This window comes from Bactrocera dorsalis, chromosome 1 (assembly GCF_023373825.1).
Source record: "Bactrocera dorsalis isolate Fly_Bdor chromosome 1, ASM2337382v1, whole genome shotgun sequence".
Lineage (NCBI taxonomy): Eukaryota > Metazoa > Arthropoda > Insecta > Diptera > Tephritidae > Bactrocera > Bactrocera dorsalis.
In genome coordinates, this window is record NC_064303.1 from 53053521 (window position 1) to 53071116 (window position 17596).

General features: G+C 37.1%; 1 protein-coding gene across 15 annotated transcripts in view; it reads right to left on the minus strand.

Moving 5' to 3' along the window:
- LOC105226771 (cAMP-dependent protein kinase catalytic subunit 1) overlaps positions 1-17596 on the minus strand; it is a 110734-nt gene that overhangs the window by 75559 nt on the left and 17579 nt on the right. The window contains exon 2 of one of the 15 annotated variants that reach the window (XM_049445980.1): positions 15335-15678. The exons of the other annotated variants lie outside the window; for them this stretch is intronic. The gene's annotated coding sequence lies outside the window, so the exon portion shown is untranslated. The remainder of the gene's footprint in view (positions 1-15334; positions 15679-17596) is intronic. 15 annotated transcript variants of the gene reach the window in all.

Here is a 17596-nt window from a genome sequence, read left to right on the forward strand (position 1 = left end):
GACGCCAAGTACTATTTGGAAGGGTTGCAGAGATGGGAGCATCGCTGGGAGAAGTTTGTGGAGTTACAAGGAGACTATGTAGAAAAATAATAAAAAAAAAATTTGAAAAAGTCGCGTGCATCATGGTTAGGTCGGTTATTTATCGGACAGCCCTCGTACGTTATGTCAATGTTCAGTTTCCTGGCAGCAATCATGACTCTCACATATGGAAATTTATTTCTCCGTTAGCACAAACCTGTCGTACAAAAATTCCGATAAACTTCAAAATTTTCCGTTCCAAGTGAATTCAGTGAACGCAACTCTACGAATTTCGAACTTACTTTCGGAACTGTTCGAATTGCATGATAGCAGTTTCGTAACTTTCCCGAAAAAACACGCTACGATGGATTGCGTGATAGGACTGTATATGATTTTCGTGATTCTGACAGAATTACCTTTAAAATGAAAAAAAAAAATCTATCGCGCTCGAGTATTTCAAGGTGACGTTTTTTTTTACAGATTTGTCACCCTGCTATTTCTCTAAGCCACCCTCAAACTGTCAGAATATTGAAATATACACTCGTCTTCATGCATTTAACTTACCATCTCTTAATCTTACGCGCTCGAGTTTCCCGAAGGATCGATTTTTTTCTCTAATCTGACAAAAAAATTTTTCAATGTAGTTAAATTATTTTTACATTAAAGATTGTTTTTATAGCCATGGGTAAAGGAGCTAATTCTGAACAATACATTTAGAATTTTTAAAAGGGAAAGTTATTCCAACCGACAGATTGCAACCAAAACCTTTAAAAGTGAGAAGTAAAGCGGATTTTGTTTGGAAAATTACCAAAATTATGGCGCTTAGGCTCCATATAGAGAAAACGCGAAGATTACATTGCGCCAAAAAGGAAAAATTCGTTAAGAAGCCATTCAGAATATCTCTAGAAATCAAGGACAAATTGTATCTTCCCGCCACTACCAAATATGTCGCAAGACTGATATTAAGAAGATAAACTCGTCGTGAAGAATGGCGTAATGTTATTTATTCGGATGAAAAACAAATTTCAACTTACTTGTTTTGGGCAGCCATTTTGTGTTTTGGAGCATTGCCAATTTCCTTTATTATAAAGAAAATTAACTCCTAAATCTACACAAAGTTATTAGAAGTCATGTTATTGATTTATTATGAAAAATATGATTTTTTGAGAAAAAGTTCGTTTTCCAGCAAGATAATACATGTTTTAGATAATCCCAGTCACTTAATTCTTTCAAAACACATTAAATTGATGCAACGGCCTACATGTAGTCCTGATTGTAATCCTATTAAGAACCCTTCGGCAGTACTTACTAGTAAAGTTTACTCAAAAAGGAAAAAAAACAGTGATCTTGAATGATTAGATTGGGTCAGAAACCTTATGAACATTTTTTTGCGTCAAAATCAAAACAGAGAATTTTTCGTTAATTCCTTAATATTTTCAGCACCTTTCCCGTAATTCAAGTAATAGATTATCAAAGATAACATTGTATGTGTTGACTCTGAAGTCATCTTTCCCAAGCAATGTTACCTTCTCTGTTTTCGTTTCATCGTGATAAATTTTCCGACGCTTTACCCTACCCTGAATTGTTTTGTATTCTTGGTTGACTGACAAATCGAATGCTCTACCTTCAAAAAAGTCAAAATCTTCACGTGCATCACCCACAACTTTTATAAGACTTTGATACAATTGAACTACTTCATTCAGGTTAGTCTGTGTTGATTGTAATTTTTTACTTACAGCATTGAATTTCGAAAGTAAAAAACTCCACAAAGATTGCATAAAAGCTGTTTCTAGTAATTCAAAACGTTTTCGAATACCTTTGGCTTCACTTTGTGTGACAGCTTTTTGTGAAAGATTGTGTTCTATGCAATACAAAGCTTGTAGTATTTCAATGTAATACTGATCAAGAGTGCAAACGGCATCGTTGCGAGCTGACCAGCGTGTTAGTGAAAGGGATTTTACAGTAATTTTCTCAGATTTCTTGCAGTAAGATTGTAGAATATCCCAAGGACTCGTAGATGCTGAGAAAAAGTTATACAAACTTTGAAGATCATTAAAAAAAGCAGCAGCTGTCGAACTGCGTGATTTCCTACTAAATTGAGAGAATGAGCTGCACAAGGCACGTATTCAGCGTATTCATTACGATTTTTAATCAACTGTTGCAGTCCTGCATAATTCAATTCAACAATTCATCAACTCCAATCGCGGTGGCAGCCATGTATCGAATCAACGTTTCGAGAGTTATCAATTTTATAGTAACTGCGGTTGCCCGATTGTGGTAGCCCTGCATGTATTCGAATTTGAACTGCGCATTTGTGAGAATACAATAAAGAGGCTAAATTTCATTTGACAAGATTGTTAGAAAAGTAAATTTAACAATATGGTAGACTTGTACACTTTTGGGTGAAAAATCTTATGGTTTTCATTTGAAAGTAGCATTTTATCTAGTGTAAACGGTCAGAATTTGCCGCCCCTAAAAATTTGCCGCCCTAGGCAGCTGCCTATGTTGCCTGTTCGGTAAATCCGCCCCTGATTATATCACATTTAACCCATTTGCGTCTTGTGTACTATATAAACGATACTATTTCAACTCACTCTGAAAAGAGTACTATGACTAAACTAAAATAAAATTGTGATTATTATATTTGCTTTGCTTTAAAAAAGATTGCAGATGTAATAGCTGATGCCTGATTTTGACATTAGCAAATGTAATTTACATATCGGAAATGGTCCAAAGTAGCAATTTTTCAGTACAGTATTACATTTTACTTTCAAATTTTAGCTACATACTTAAAAATATTAAAAGAACAGATTTAATAAATTAAAAACGGTAAGTGTAAGATTTTGTTATTTGTAGGCTTTATGAAAAGATTTTGCAAGGTATCATTTTTTATAGTACAATGGGCACATCATTTATATATCACAATAAATGATGTATAACTTTTTTAGGCTCTACAAATATGTATTGTGGTTTTTTGTGACTAATGTGACAGAGTTATTTTGCTGACAGAGCAGATGAGGTAACCGATGAAGATGATTTGCAGATTTTAAAGTTACCAAAAGATGTTTCTAAGAAGCTTGTAGTTACGCATCGCAATGGGTATATTGACGAAGTGTCTGAATGTGAGGAGAGTGACGAGGAACCCTTATGCATTAAAAGAATATGGTATAATCGTTCTGCCTAGCAACCAACGTTAAATGACTGCTCATCAAGAAAAGACTGAATTATTAAGCTGATCAATAATGGACGGTTCTATCTCATTTTATCGCGTAAGTACTTGTGGTAAGAAATAGTGGTGGGTTATCTTCCATACATGCTTCATCTAAGTTTATTTAACACATAGCGTCTTTACTGGCGTAGACACCTCTTACGTGGTTATAGCCGAGTTAATTACTCCAATCGCGTCTCCTGTTCGCGATGTGGCGCCAATTGGAGATTCCAAATGAAGTCAAGTCCTTCTTCACCTGGTCTTCCCAACGGAGTGGAGGTCTTCCTTTTCCTTTGTTTCCCCCGGCAGGTACTGCGTCGAGAACTTTCAGAGCTGGAGTATTTTCGTCCATTCGCTGAACAATGTCAATGTTGTATAAATTAAGGAGCTCAACGTTCCATCGAATTCGGTATTAGCCGTGGCCAATGCGCAAAATACGAGGTATGACAATTAAGTAATGAGACTGATTCCATAAAAACCGTATATTTGAAAATTATTTTACAACTCTGCCATCCCATTCCAAGTAGTCCCTTTGGGCAGCTATACAGCGATTCCACCGCGTTTTCCATGCTTCGTAACATTTCTGGAACGCTTCGACTGTGACGCCCGCGAGTACCCTCGTCACGGCCGCCTGGATGTCCGTAATCGACTCAAAATGGGTTCCTTTGACCACCGATTTTGTTTTAGAAAACAAAAAAAGTTACAGGGTGACAGGTCAGGCGAATAAGACGGCTGTTGCAACACGGCGATTCCCTTTAGAGGCCAAATACTGGGACACGCTGAGGGCGGTGTGGCACGGTGCGTTGTCGTGATGAAGGATCCAGTTACGAGTGATGTCTGGGCGCACCCTGTTGACACGTTTTCGCAATCTTTCGAGTACTTGGCAATAGCAGACAACATTCGAACTGTTAAACGCCGATCTTCACTGATTAATGCGCGAACACGCTGCGCATTCGCGTTAGTCCGCACCTGGACCGATCTTCCACTCCGCGCCTGGTATTCCACGTTTTCACGCTCCTCCTTAAACTCTTTGTGCCATCGAAACACCTGGGCACGACTAAGAGCACTATAACCATACACTCTTACATTTTTAGCGTACGTCTCCGTAGCTGTTTCGTCCAATCGGGCGCAGAATTTTATCGCGACGCATTGCTCTTGATTTCGGTTTTCCATTTTCGTGACGAGCACTACAAACACACGTCTACTCAACTTGACGCAGCAGGCGAACTTAACAAGCTAGAGTGATGGTACATATATCAATGGAGAGGGGAGGGATGCCGGAAACAGTCACAGGTCACAGGTCACAGGTTTACTACAAGCGCGGCAATAAAATCAGTCTCATTACTTAATTGTCAAACCTCGTACCATAAATCTTTCGCAGAACTTTTCGTCGTCAGATGTTGTCATCGCCCATGCCTCTGCACCAGCTTGTCGGCCAGCTTGTCAAGCTCTTCCTACTCAAGCGTTTCCTCCCCTCTCTTTTTTTGTCTGCAAATGCGTCTGGCTTCTCTCTTCAACCCTCGGTATCGCCGTCCAAGAAATGCGATGGACGGGACAAGGACAGAGACGAGTAGGTTCTTGTGACATTTACTACAGTGGCCATATAAAGGAGCGCAAGTTTGTTGTTGGATTCGTGGTGGGAGAAAGACACCGTCGCCGAGTACTTTCATTCACTCCGGAGAATGAACGTCTAGCCACAATCCACATTAAAGCGAGGTTCTTCAACATATCGCTGATTTGCGCCCACGCCCCGACGGAAGAGAAGGACGATGTGACCAAAGATGCCTTTTATGAGTGCTTGGAGCGCACTTATGAGAGATGCCCCCGTTACGATGTAAAAATCTTGCTTGGCGACTTCAACGCCAGGGTGGGCAAAGAAAGCATCTTTGGTACTACGGTCGGTAAATTCAGCCTCCACGACGAAACATCCCCAAATGGGTTGAGGCTGATCGACTTCGCCGGGGCCCGAAATATGGTTATCTGTAGTACTAGATTCCAGCATAAGAAGATCCATCAAGCTACCTGGCTGTCTCCGGATCGAAAAACTACCAACCAGATCGATCATGTTGTGATAGACGGAAGACACGTCTCCAGTGTTTTAGATGTGCGTGCGCTCCGAGGTCCTAACACCGACTCGGACCACTATATTGTTGCAGACAAAATTCGCACCCGCCTCTGTGCAGCAAAAAACGCACGCCAACAAACAGAAGGAAGGTTCGACGTCGAGAAGCTGCAATCACAACAGACAGCCGAACGATTCTCTTCTCGGCTTGCACTCCTGCTCTCTGAGAGCACTCGTCAATAACTCGGTATAAAGGAACTGTGGGACGGCATTTCAAACTCCTTACGTACAGCTGCAACCGAAACCATTGGTTTTCGGAAAGTGCAAAAGAACAGCTGGTACGACGAGGAGTGCCGTGTCGCAGCGGAGAGAAAACAGGCTGCCTACCTCGCAACGTTACGATCGACCACAACACGTGCGGTCAGATACCGAGAGTTGAAGAGGGAAGCGAGACGCATTTGCAGACAGAAGAGGAAAGAGGCCGAAATGCGTGAGTACGAACAGCTGGATAAGCTGGCCGACAGGGGTAATGCTCGAAAATTCTACGAAAAGATGCGGCGGCTTACAGAAGGTTTCAAGATCGGAGCATACTCTTGTAGAACCCCCCAAGGTGATCTAGCCACCGAAATGCGTGACTACGAACAGCTCGAAAAACTGGCCGACAGGGGTAATGCTCGAAAATTCTACGAAAAGATGCGGCGACATACAGAAGGTTTCAAGACCGGAGCATACTCTTGTAGAACCCCCCAAGGTGATCTAGCCACCGATGCCCAGAGCATACTTAAATTATGGAGGGAACACTTCTCCAGCCTGCTGAATGGCAGTGTACGCACAACACCAGGAGAAGGCGAACCCGATACCCCAATCTATGACGATGGAGCAGGCGTTCCATTGCCCGACCATGAAGAAGTTCGAATAGCAATTGCCCGACTGAAAAACAACAAAGCGGCAGGGGCCGATGGATTGCCGGCCAAGCTATTCAAATACGGCGGCGAAGAGCTGATAAGGTGCATGCATCAGCTTCCTTGCAAAATATGGTCGGACGAAAGTATGCCCAACGATTGGAATTTAAGTGTGCTATGCCCAATCCATAAAAAAGGAGACCCCATAATCTGCGCCAACTACCGTGGGATTAGCCTCCTCAACATCGCATATAAGGTTCTGTCGAGCGTATGGTGTGAAAGATTAAAGGCCACCGTCAACAAACTGATTGGACCTTATCAGTGTGGCTTTAGACCTGGCAAATCAACAACCGACCAGATATTCACCATGCGCCAAATCTTGGAAAAGACCCGTGAAAGGAGAATCGACACACCACCTCTTCGTCGATTTCAAAGCTGCTTTCGACAGCACGGAAAGGAGCTGCCTTTATGCCGCGATGTCTGAATTTGGTATCCCCGCAAAACTAATACGGCTGTGTAAACTGACGTTGAGCAGCACCAAAAGCTCCGTCAGGATCGGGAAGGACATCTCCGAGCCGTTCGATACCAAACGAGGTTTCAGACAAGGCGACTCCCTATCGTGCGACTTATTCAATCTGCTGCTGGAGAAAATTATTCGAGCTGCAGAACTTAATCGAGCAGGTACAATCTTTTATGAGAGTGTACAGCTGCTGGCGTATGCCGATGATATTGATATGCATTGTTATGCATTGACAAGGATGGTTTGAAAAATTATCACCCATTGTATTAAATAAAGTGCATCTTAAAAAGTTAATTTTTAAACAGCTTTTGTTAATTTGAATTCCTAAGCTTGTCTAAAACATTAGTCCAGTCATTATAGTAAGTTCACCTCGGAATTCGATATACCCATTTATATGTAATTAACGTAATTTAACACCCAAATACGTCTTTATTCATGCGATAAATGTTATCTCGTAAAATATTTCTTTAATTCGGAACTCATTAAAAACTTTAATAGGATTGCTTCCAAATGTATTCATTTGCAAGTTTTGTCATATTAGTAAACAGCTGATTTGAATGTTGGGTTTGCGCATGTTTGAAAAGACGAAAATTCAAACAGATTCTGTTTGCAATTCTGACAATTATTCAATTCTGTCTTGGGTTCCACCACAGCCCTAATTAATGTCGACTATTAATTTTAAAATATTGGGTTGTCAAAAAAGTCTTGAGGTATTTTTATTGAATCAATTCGTGTGGCACCCATACATCGAGCTTCTTAGTGACTCCAAGCTTCTTCAAATGGTTTATAACGGTTTGATGACTACTATGCCGGTCTCTTTCGACCAATTCAGCGATTTTATCGCAATTTTCGACGACAGACCTTCCGGAGCGTGGCGCATCTTCGACCACCTCTACACCAGAACGAAAACGTTGAAACCATCGTTGTGCGGTTGAAATGGAAACTGTATCGCGTCCATAAACTGCACAAATTTTATTGGCGGCTTGAGATGCATTTTTGCCTTTATCGTAGTAGTACTGTAAAATATGCAGTATTTTCTCTTTATTTTATCAATCAAACACGCGCGTGAAATGAGCTTTCCAAAAAGGTATAGCATGACCCGATGCGACGAATAAAACTAGAACTACGCGCTTTCAGTGCCAACTAGCGAAAATATCGCAAGACTTTTTTGACAACCCAATATTTAATCCATACGAGGTAAATTTATGACTAGGCCACTTTATACTATAAATTTGATTCGTTTTCTGCCAGCACACTAAAAATATTTTAATTTTTTCGATAAAAACGTTCCATTTCGAATTCGTACACCTCTTTAAAGTGAGGCAACTTTAAGACAAATATTTTGGGACTAAAAACAAGAGACGCCGTTGTGAATAGTAACTTTTTGCAAAATGAGACCTTACCTTAAAATGTCGCAAATAATGCTAGAAACTGCGCTATTAGTCCTACAATAAGTTCTGTTGCAAGTTTAGGCCGTTATAAAATTTAAGCTATAATACAGTTTTAATAAAGTTTATTTAATAATACATGTATTAACTTTATTCGAAATGGTCAACCAATCTGGAAAATTAAACCACGAATATTGCCTTGAAACTACTTTTGGATAGTTTTTGTCTTGTGTCGGCATCAGAATTTTGCCAGATCCAATGCTCTTCATCGAAGACTTAACTGCTGAACCTTCTAATACAACCTGATGGTACTCTTTTGCCCCCTGGGTTTTAACATCTTTTTCACGTAAGTAAAAAAGTGTAATGCGTTTACAGGAGACATCCACGAAACCATTACAGAAACTTGATCGTGACCAGGTTGAACTCTTGGAATGATATTTTTTCTTTTTTGGATGATTCTTGATAATTTATACTTATTATATATAATTTTCTTCACGTGCGTTTAGCCACGGTGGGTTAAGTTTTGACATTTATCTGGGCTTTTTCCTTGAAATATTCTTTTGTTTTCTAAAGCTATTTCTGCGAATGCGTTTGCGAATAGTTTTTATGGCTGAATTGTTTAGAATCGAGAAAGGACAACAACTTCTCTATTTGTCATCAACTGTAGACGTTTGTGAAAATCGATCAACAATGTGGTCAACAAACGTGGTCGAAATATCAAGTTTTTATAGGTAGCATTAGTAGAAGTTGTCACACCAAACATTGCTTCGAGTAGATTTTTTTATTTTCTTTTATTGGGATTAGTAAGAATACAATAAAAATATATTCGTTGTGTGCAATCCATCGTTTTCGGTAGAAGGTTTAGGATATGTTTTCCAAATGCGACTGAACCTATAATATATTACGTGAACGCTTATTGAATGCACATATTTCGTATGGCTATATACAAATTTAAGTTTTTTAAATGGAAGGACTGCTAAACCTTGTGAGATGAAACATTAATAAATGAAAAACGACGCATAGCATTCAAATTTAATTTTATTAAGTGTAGTAGCTTTAAATTAGTTTACTCATTCGTTGTGAAAATACTACAATTTTTTGCATAACTTTGTAATATTGATTTTTAAGTATTCTGAAATAGCTTGTTTAATATGAATTTCACCTTTACATACAAACGAAGAATTCGAGTGGAAAATCGAATTTGCTTGTTCCAGAAATCGATTTTTTTTATTCAATTTAGAAATCAATGTTTTGTTCTGTTAACCAAATTCGCATAATTAATGCATTTCTGCCCGATGTGTATTTAAATACCCACGCAAGTGTTTACGCGAAGAATAATCTAAATCATATAGGAAATGTAAAATGATATACACTCCTTATAAGACAGGACAAAATTTCGATTAATAAGCGTCAATTTTCAAAGTCAAAGTTAAGACATTTTCAAAAACCAGAAAATGATTCACAATTTCAACACCCGTACTATATATTAAATTTCAGGTGCACTTTGAACTCTTATTAGCCCATTGGGTATTTTATAACCCATCGCATATCTCAGGTATGCAGAAAGTTACAAACCTTAAATTCCGCAGAGCAACTTCTATGATCTACATAAACTTCCGCATAAATTTTCGAAATCGTAAGGCGGGATCTATAAGCAGGCAGTAATGGGTTAAATGTAATTGGAAAATTAAGAATTTATGTCTACTTTCTTCTCTGTGTACATGCTCACAAGGGACAAGTGGACGGGGGGAGGTTTGAGGGCGAGTTTTCAGTCAAGAGCTCTCCATCAAATTTAGCTTCAGAATGCAATTTTCAAACAGAAAAAGAACTTTTAAGATGGCAGTAGAAGCATTCGGAGAGGTATAAATCAATTTGCCGCTTCATGTTATTGTCACAATGGAAGAAAATCGGGCACCCGAACGAAGTTAGGTATGCAGCATCGAACGGTTTCACTTTAGGCTTAGTTTTAAGCTTACTTAGATATAAGAAGTTAGTACTGTAAAGTACCAGGTGCAGCAACTAAAAAATAATTCAATCTTATTAATTTAAACATTCAATTCGTCAGCAGAGTAGCAATACGCGCCTCGCAAGGTTAGTCAAAGTTATTAAACTAGTCGGTGCTTGGAATCGCTGAAAACTGCAAAGCTGAAAATTTCGCAAAGGGCACCCTTCTTTTCCAGCTGTAAAAGTGGGATCATTCCTGAAATTACGAATACCGGTCTGATTACTGTGTGCGTTCCAAAGTAAACAGGACTTCAAAAACAGAACAAATGGTTTTTCGGCAAAATCAATTAATTTTATTCAAAATAGTCTCCTTCTGCTTCAATACAGCATCTCGAACGAGTGTTTTAGCACGTTGGCCGGTATGTGCGCCAGTATGCCGATGCAAGCCTTTTGAATGGATTCTACGTTTGCATAACATTTTCCTTTCACGGACAAATGCATTTTTCGGAAAAGAAAGATGTCGCACGGTGCCACATCAGGTGAATGCGGGAAGTGGTTAATGGTTAAAATGTGATTTTAGGTGCGGAACACACCGTGCAGACACCTTTCGTAAGCACAAATGTTCGGTCAAAATGCGATAAATCGATGTTTTGGAGATGTTCAATTCCATTTCCATGAATTACAATGATGATTTCGGCTGATTTTTGATGAATTCACGCACAGTTTCGATGGAACTTCCTATGATCACGGATTTTGTTTGGCCTATATGTTGATCGTCATTTATGTCCTCACGACCACGTTGAAACCACTCGTGCACTCTGCTACGGGATGGGAAATCATCGGCATAAACTTGTTTCATCAACTGAAACGTTTCGGTAAAAGTTTTACCAATTTTAAAATGTTTCGCACTGATAATAAAAACATACTGACACTTAAAACGAAATAACTTCACTTCTAATCGATGAAATGTCATGAAATTCTCACGGATAATCGATAAAGATAGCAGATTCTAACGCACCAGTCGACATATAGAAGGCGCCACCAGGGGACGCTAGATTACTATAGAACGCACCTTGTATTTTTACATATCTTTGCTACTCTTTTGGCACAAACAGAAAAAAAGTGTAATCAATAATAATAAATATTCAGCCAATAGATTTTAAAAAGAGATAAAATAAAAATGTAAAAGTTATGAATGGAACTTACAACTTAAATCGATAACCACTACGTTACTATAGAAATAATCTAAACTACATTCCGAAAATGCGTTTACATTTTGTTATAACACTGTCATGCATTTAATATTGAATCCGCTCTCTACAATGTCCGCTCTGAAATCTCTATTAGTTAACAAAATAATTTCGATATAGCTTTTTTTCCTAAAGAATAGTTAATTGTTATCATCGAAACTGCTGTTTGCAGGAAGTGAAGTGTTTTCAACTGATGTACATATTTTATTTTTCAAAAATTTAAATTTTCTTCAACTAAAATGAGTGCTATATTAGTGCTACAGTCAGAGTTTTGCTGACAAAGCTTTTACGATTTCTTCCAAAAAGACGTTTCCAAAAGATGCAGGGACATACATATGTAGTATGTTTGTAAATTGTTAAGATTTAAATATTATTTAATCGTTTCATTTTTCAAAACAATAAAATAAAAGTCAACATTTTCGTGACAGAAGTGGAATTTTGTGAATTTAGTGGCAATCTTCGTAAAGTGAATATTCAATAAAAATGAAAATATTTGGCAAAGTGAATAACGGAGTACAATCGTTACTCCAAATTGTGGTCGTTAAATGAAAATTTCGGTACTCTCTAAGGTACCTACCCAAACGCATCGAAGGTTGTAACAGACAACAGCGAAACTGTCGTGGTGTACAAAAATCGGGTTCGCTAACAGTTGTAATGGACAACGGTAGAAGATGCAACAAGTGATGTACAAATTACAGTCAACGGTGAGTCAGCAGAGCGTAAGTAACCAAGTTGGCTGCAGCGTGAGGAAGCGAAGTGTACATCGGTTGAATAATGCAGATAATCAATATGTTGTCCACATTTAAAATTATAAATAATTTGAGAAGCCTTGTATTGTTTTTGCTTAAAACTAGTTTTTAAAAAGAATAAGTAATATTAAGAGAAACACACTATTGCATTATATGTATCTATTTAAATCATTATAATTCACATTTTGTAACTACGGACCGAAATGAGATTCTTAACTTTACAGTGGACGGTTTCAAAGAGAGGTTGGGTGATTCAGGGTTAGTGACACTACACAACCGACTAATGGAATATTTCGGCTTGACTGTTAATGAGGGCTCCGAAACAGATGCAGAAAGCATAGGATGCTTGAGTAAACGCAATATGCAAAGCATTTATTTGGTCCCGTGCATTGTCTATTATTAGGACTAAAAATAACTAAATAAATTAAAATTTAATACATAATATATATAAAATAAATTATTTTATAAATATATAAAATAAATTATTTCATCAGCGAACATTCCATTTTAAATTTTCAATGCAATGCATGCAAATTTATTCATGCATTCATGGATTTCATACTTCGTCCAAATTAGTGCAATGGCCTACCGAATATATAGTATATGTACATATAATATATAACATTGTATATGCTTTGTACACTACGTTTACGAAAGCAGTCATAGGTTTGAGTCGAATATCCAAATTTTACTCTCCGTAATGTTGGGAATTCTATGACTGTCATAGTCTATAAAAGGATTCGTTCCAGCAAGCCACAACGCGCGAGTGACATCCATTAGAAACAATTGTTCTCAAACATAGTTTTTCAGAAATCAAGTCCGTTCAATAAGTGTTTTATCTGCGGCGACAGGTCACATTTCGCCAAAAGAAATAGTGCTATAATACTCAGCTTGAATTGATATTATAGACTTTAAAGGAGAAAGAAAGGTGAAACAATCAATGGCTCGACATTCTTTTCAGACAATAAAATCGATACAGCATCTGATGAACAGCAGTCTAAAAACGATTTGCCAAACTTTGATCCTTGATGGATCCACTAATTATGAATTACATGGAAGTTGGAATTTTTTCTACTAATTTTTCGATTGATGAGCATATGATTTCATATTTCGGGATTCACTACTGCAAAATATTTGTAAAAGGGAAACCAATTCGTATCGGCTTCAAACTATAGTGCCTCTGTTCCGATTTCGTACGATGGAAAAAAGTTCTTATGACACTTCCGGAGAACTCCGTAGGTTGGTGATTCTCTCTTCTTCAACAACCTTTTTACGTTATATCATTTACTCCATTTGCTCAATTAGAGGAAGGTTCGGGCAATCGACAGTTTATCAGTACTAACTGAAAGCCTCTATATTGACTTTACCCGAATTAATTCTTCTATTTTCAAACTCAAACTCTCGTGAATTTGTCAACAACAGAAACTTATAGGGATGTGAGATTTTTCTGGTTCCGGGTGGAATGCAAGAGGTTCTCTCGATTACTTGTTCTTTGCATGCAAATTGGCAAAGCTGTATACTGGAAGGAGAGGTGGAATCATTTAGTCACTCCTAAATTTTGCCACACTAAGAACAAAACATTTCGGTAGATATACATCCGACGAAAATAGCGAAGTAGCTTTTTGATCAAAACGCTTGTTCGATCTATAATAGTTTGCTGATTTATGCCAATAAATTTTGGAAATCACAGCTATCCAAGTGGAATATTGAATTACCTTTGTACGAGGATCTACCCTACGGCCTTACCTACACTAAATCGTAAATTTTCATTTATAGAGGTATAACAAAGCTTCCGTCTTTCTAGTGTTAAGTAAAAATTAAGATATCATAAACTTGAAAAAGAATGTTTTTCTAATAATAACGTATCTTTGTGCTGAAAATATTCGAATTTTCAAACATCCGATTGACTTTTGTTTCGTTCATAGTATATTCCATTTCCAAAATTAAATAAAAATCAAGTCAATACTACTCCTATTACCTATATATCTAATGTACGAAAATTTCGGTTGGCTTTTGACCGTTTATATCGGTCAATATGTAAAATACCTTACTAAAAATACTTTAGTTTGTCATAAGTCCGGTAATATTGTATCTAAAATTATTCATATTCATATTTGTTTTTTCTGCTAGAGGGCTAAAAGTAAACATGTGCTAAATTTTGTGCCGATCATTTATTAGTTGTTTTTTTTTTATAAATATCTAAATTTAATTACTTAATGATTTGTTAAGTTAGGTGAAAGCAATCAAAGTGAACAAAAAATACGGTGGTTATGCCTCCTAAAAAGTCAACCAGCAGATGTGCTTTCGGGGCTTGTCTTAAGGTTATTCGAGAAGGTTCTAGCAGCATTCAATATGCTCAATGTAGCTACTAGGCATCACGCTCGGTGTACCGGGCTCAGCAGCGAAGAATTTAGGGCTACAGCTAGGAAAGTGTAACAGTGACGTCACAATTCAACAAACGATATCAGTTGAACAGATGACGTCCGAAGAATTCTGAAGATAAATGACCTAAAATCTCGACGGCAGGTAGCAGACCTCATCTTCTTCTTCAAAATCTTCAATGGATTAATTGATGCCCTAGAAATCTTTGCAGACTTTGAAATCATACCAAATGAGCTTAACCTTCGACAGATAAGGATCCTGAAAACTTGAAGATCGAACAAAAACTACATATGTAATCAATGGCCCAAAGGAAAGAATCTGTAGATTGGTAAACTCTATACACGGTGACGTCAACTTCTTCAGCGGATCTCTACAGAACCTCAGAAAGTTCGTAAAAAATACTTTTATTAAAATACAAGCATACGAACTAGGTTACTTGTTTCATTCCTAATTTTATATGTTTAAGCCTGATGTCTTATTTAGAATTAAAATTCTTATTTGATGTACAGTGCCGATTGGCGTTAAATAAATAATGATTTTCGTTATTTTAAGAAACCGTATGCCGAATATGTGCTTCAATATGTACATATGTTACATATTTACGAAATTGCCTTGAAACACTTTCAGGGTTAAAGGTTAATGCAAAATGTGAGATATTTATAAAAATCAAGTGGAAAAAGTTTCTTATACCATAAATTTAGCGCTGAATATGAATAGAGACGGTCAAACTTTGGTCCAAGCATCATATCCCTAACATAATAAATTACAATCCTCTGGTTGAGTTTTTGATATCAACTCAATATATTAAATTTAGTTTCTTCGGTTGTGTTTATGCCAGATAAAACTTAAATGTAATATAGTCTATAGCCTATAAAATAAGTTAATAAGCAACAAATTTGATGGGAACTTACTAGATTTCGTCGAACAATGAAACATTATTATACTCTTGCAACGTGTTGCCACAGAGTATAATAGCTTTGTTACCCTAACAGTTGTATGTATCGCCTAAAACTAAGCGAGTTTGATATAGGGTTATGTATATATAAATGATCAGGATGACAAGAAAAGTTGAAATCCAAGTGACTGTCTGGCTGACAGACGTCTTTCCGTCCTATGTCGTGATGTAACTTGGTATGCGGAGTTCGTAGATGGGCGTAATCAGACCACTGCCACACCCAGAATGCGCCATTACCCGAAAACTTCTAAAGTCCCATAACTAAACACTAAATTGTAATTTGGTAGCGGGGATCGCAGTCTATAAATGAAACAAAAATTGAAACATTCGCTGAAAAAAGTTTCATGGATGTTATAAAATACTTGTCAACTAATAACAATAATTACTAGATAAGGTATAGAAGTCTTCGGTATACTCTAATGATGTTAAAGATGCACTGGAAGAAGGTAGTTTTAGTATAAAAGGAGTGGTAAATATTTTTAACACAGTCAATGTTTAAAATTAAATTAATGCAAAATTCTAACCAACTAAAGAAAATTGATACACATCAGATTTACAACCTAAAATATCTGCTCCATCGCAGAATTTGGGGGAAATCATACTGCACACTATAGGCGTTGCCCTGTATATAAAGATTTAAAAACGAAATTGTCTGTCGGAATTTAAGAACGCCGTAATCAAATGATAAATATTTCTCCTAACGAAACTATTGAAAACCCAGTCCGTGTTTCAAAACCGGATAATATTAAAAATAATCCTACAAACAGGAGCTATGCAAATGTGGTGAAAGGCAACACTGCACGAATGCAATTGTCCCAAAACTAACCAAATTGAACCGTTGAAAGTATGATTTTCAGTATTACCCAATGTATGACTCAATTTATGTCTACAATGAAAAGAGAAAATCAAATCACAAAACCAAATATTGCAAACTTTTTTAAGTAAAAAATGAGTGTACATTTGTATATGGAATGCTAACGGTGTTAACCAACATAAATTGGAGCTTATTAGATTTCTTCATGAAAATAATATAGATGTTATGCTTTTGTCACAAACTCATCTTACGAAAAAAACAATTTCTTTAAACTTTAGTACAAACCACCCAGATGGAAAGGAACATGATGGAACATTAAAAAACGATTAAGCCGACATACTGGCCTAGTGATCGTAGCAAAACCCCAGATTTAGTTGATTTTGCTGTAATCAAAAATATAGAATAATCACACATAACAGTTGATACATGTACTAAGCTATCTTCTGGTCACTATCCTGTTCTAATAAACCTAAGTGAGCAAGTCTAACATCTTATAAAACTATTTGACCAATTTCATGGAAACATTCGCAGGTTATCTTGATAGATGGGCGATAGAGCAAGTAATGAAATTAGAAAAACATTTGAGCACAGAGTACTATTCAGCAATATTTTACGGTACTGTTCAAAACTACTAAAGGTGCAATAAAACAACAACTAATTGCGCTAGAGACATTAAAATTTACCTCAAAGATAATATGACAGAACTTTATGGAGCCGGTGTCGTAATGGACGATGGGAGTGGCACCGCCCGCTTTTTTGGGAAGTTTCATATTTCGGGACCCGACCGACCGATTTCGACAGAATTTAGTACATAACATTCTTCCTATATATTATATTCCTATATCACAGTGCGATAACGCTAACTTTCCATATAACAGAATTTTTATTTATATTTGATTATTTCACTTCCCAGTATACAAATCAAGAAGTAATTAATATAACGTCTCACAGTTTTGCAGTATCCCACCTTATGACCAAAAGAAGTGCAAATCCAACAAAATCTGTTCAAGCCCATATGTATTTAATATGTGGTATCTATAGTTGACTATTAAAAAAAATATCGGTCAATGTGTGAGATATACATTGTGTATCAAAAATTGGTTGAATCGGGTCTATACTTCCCTGAGGCGACGTATACCTAATATAAAGATTTTCGAACTTCCAGATGACTTTATGCTGGATACGAGGTGTGTTCAAAAAGTATCGCAAATTTTGTGTTTTTACAAAAATCATTTATTTATTCATGAATATCTATTTTGTCCCTTTCAAAGTAATCCCCATGAGATATTATACACTTGTGCCAACGGTTTTGCCAATCTTCGAAGCACTTCAAAAAATCATTTTTATCTTCTTCAGCTCCTCCTTCGATGCCGTCTTTATCTCGTCAAGAGAAGCGTAAGGTCG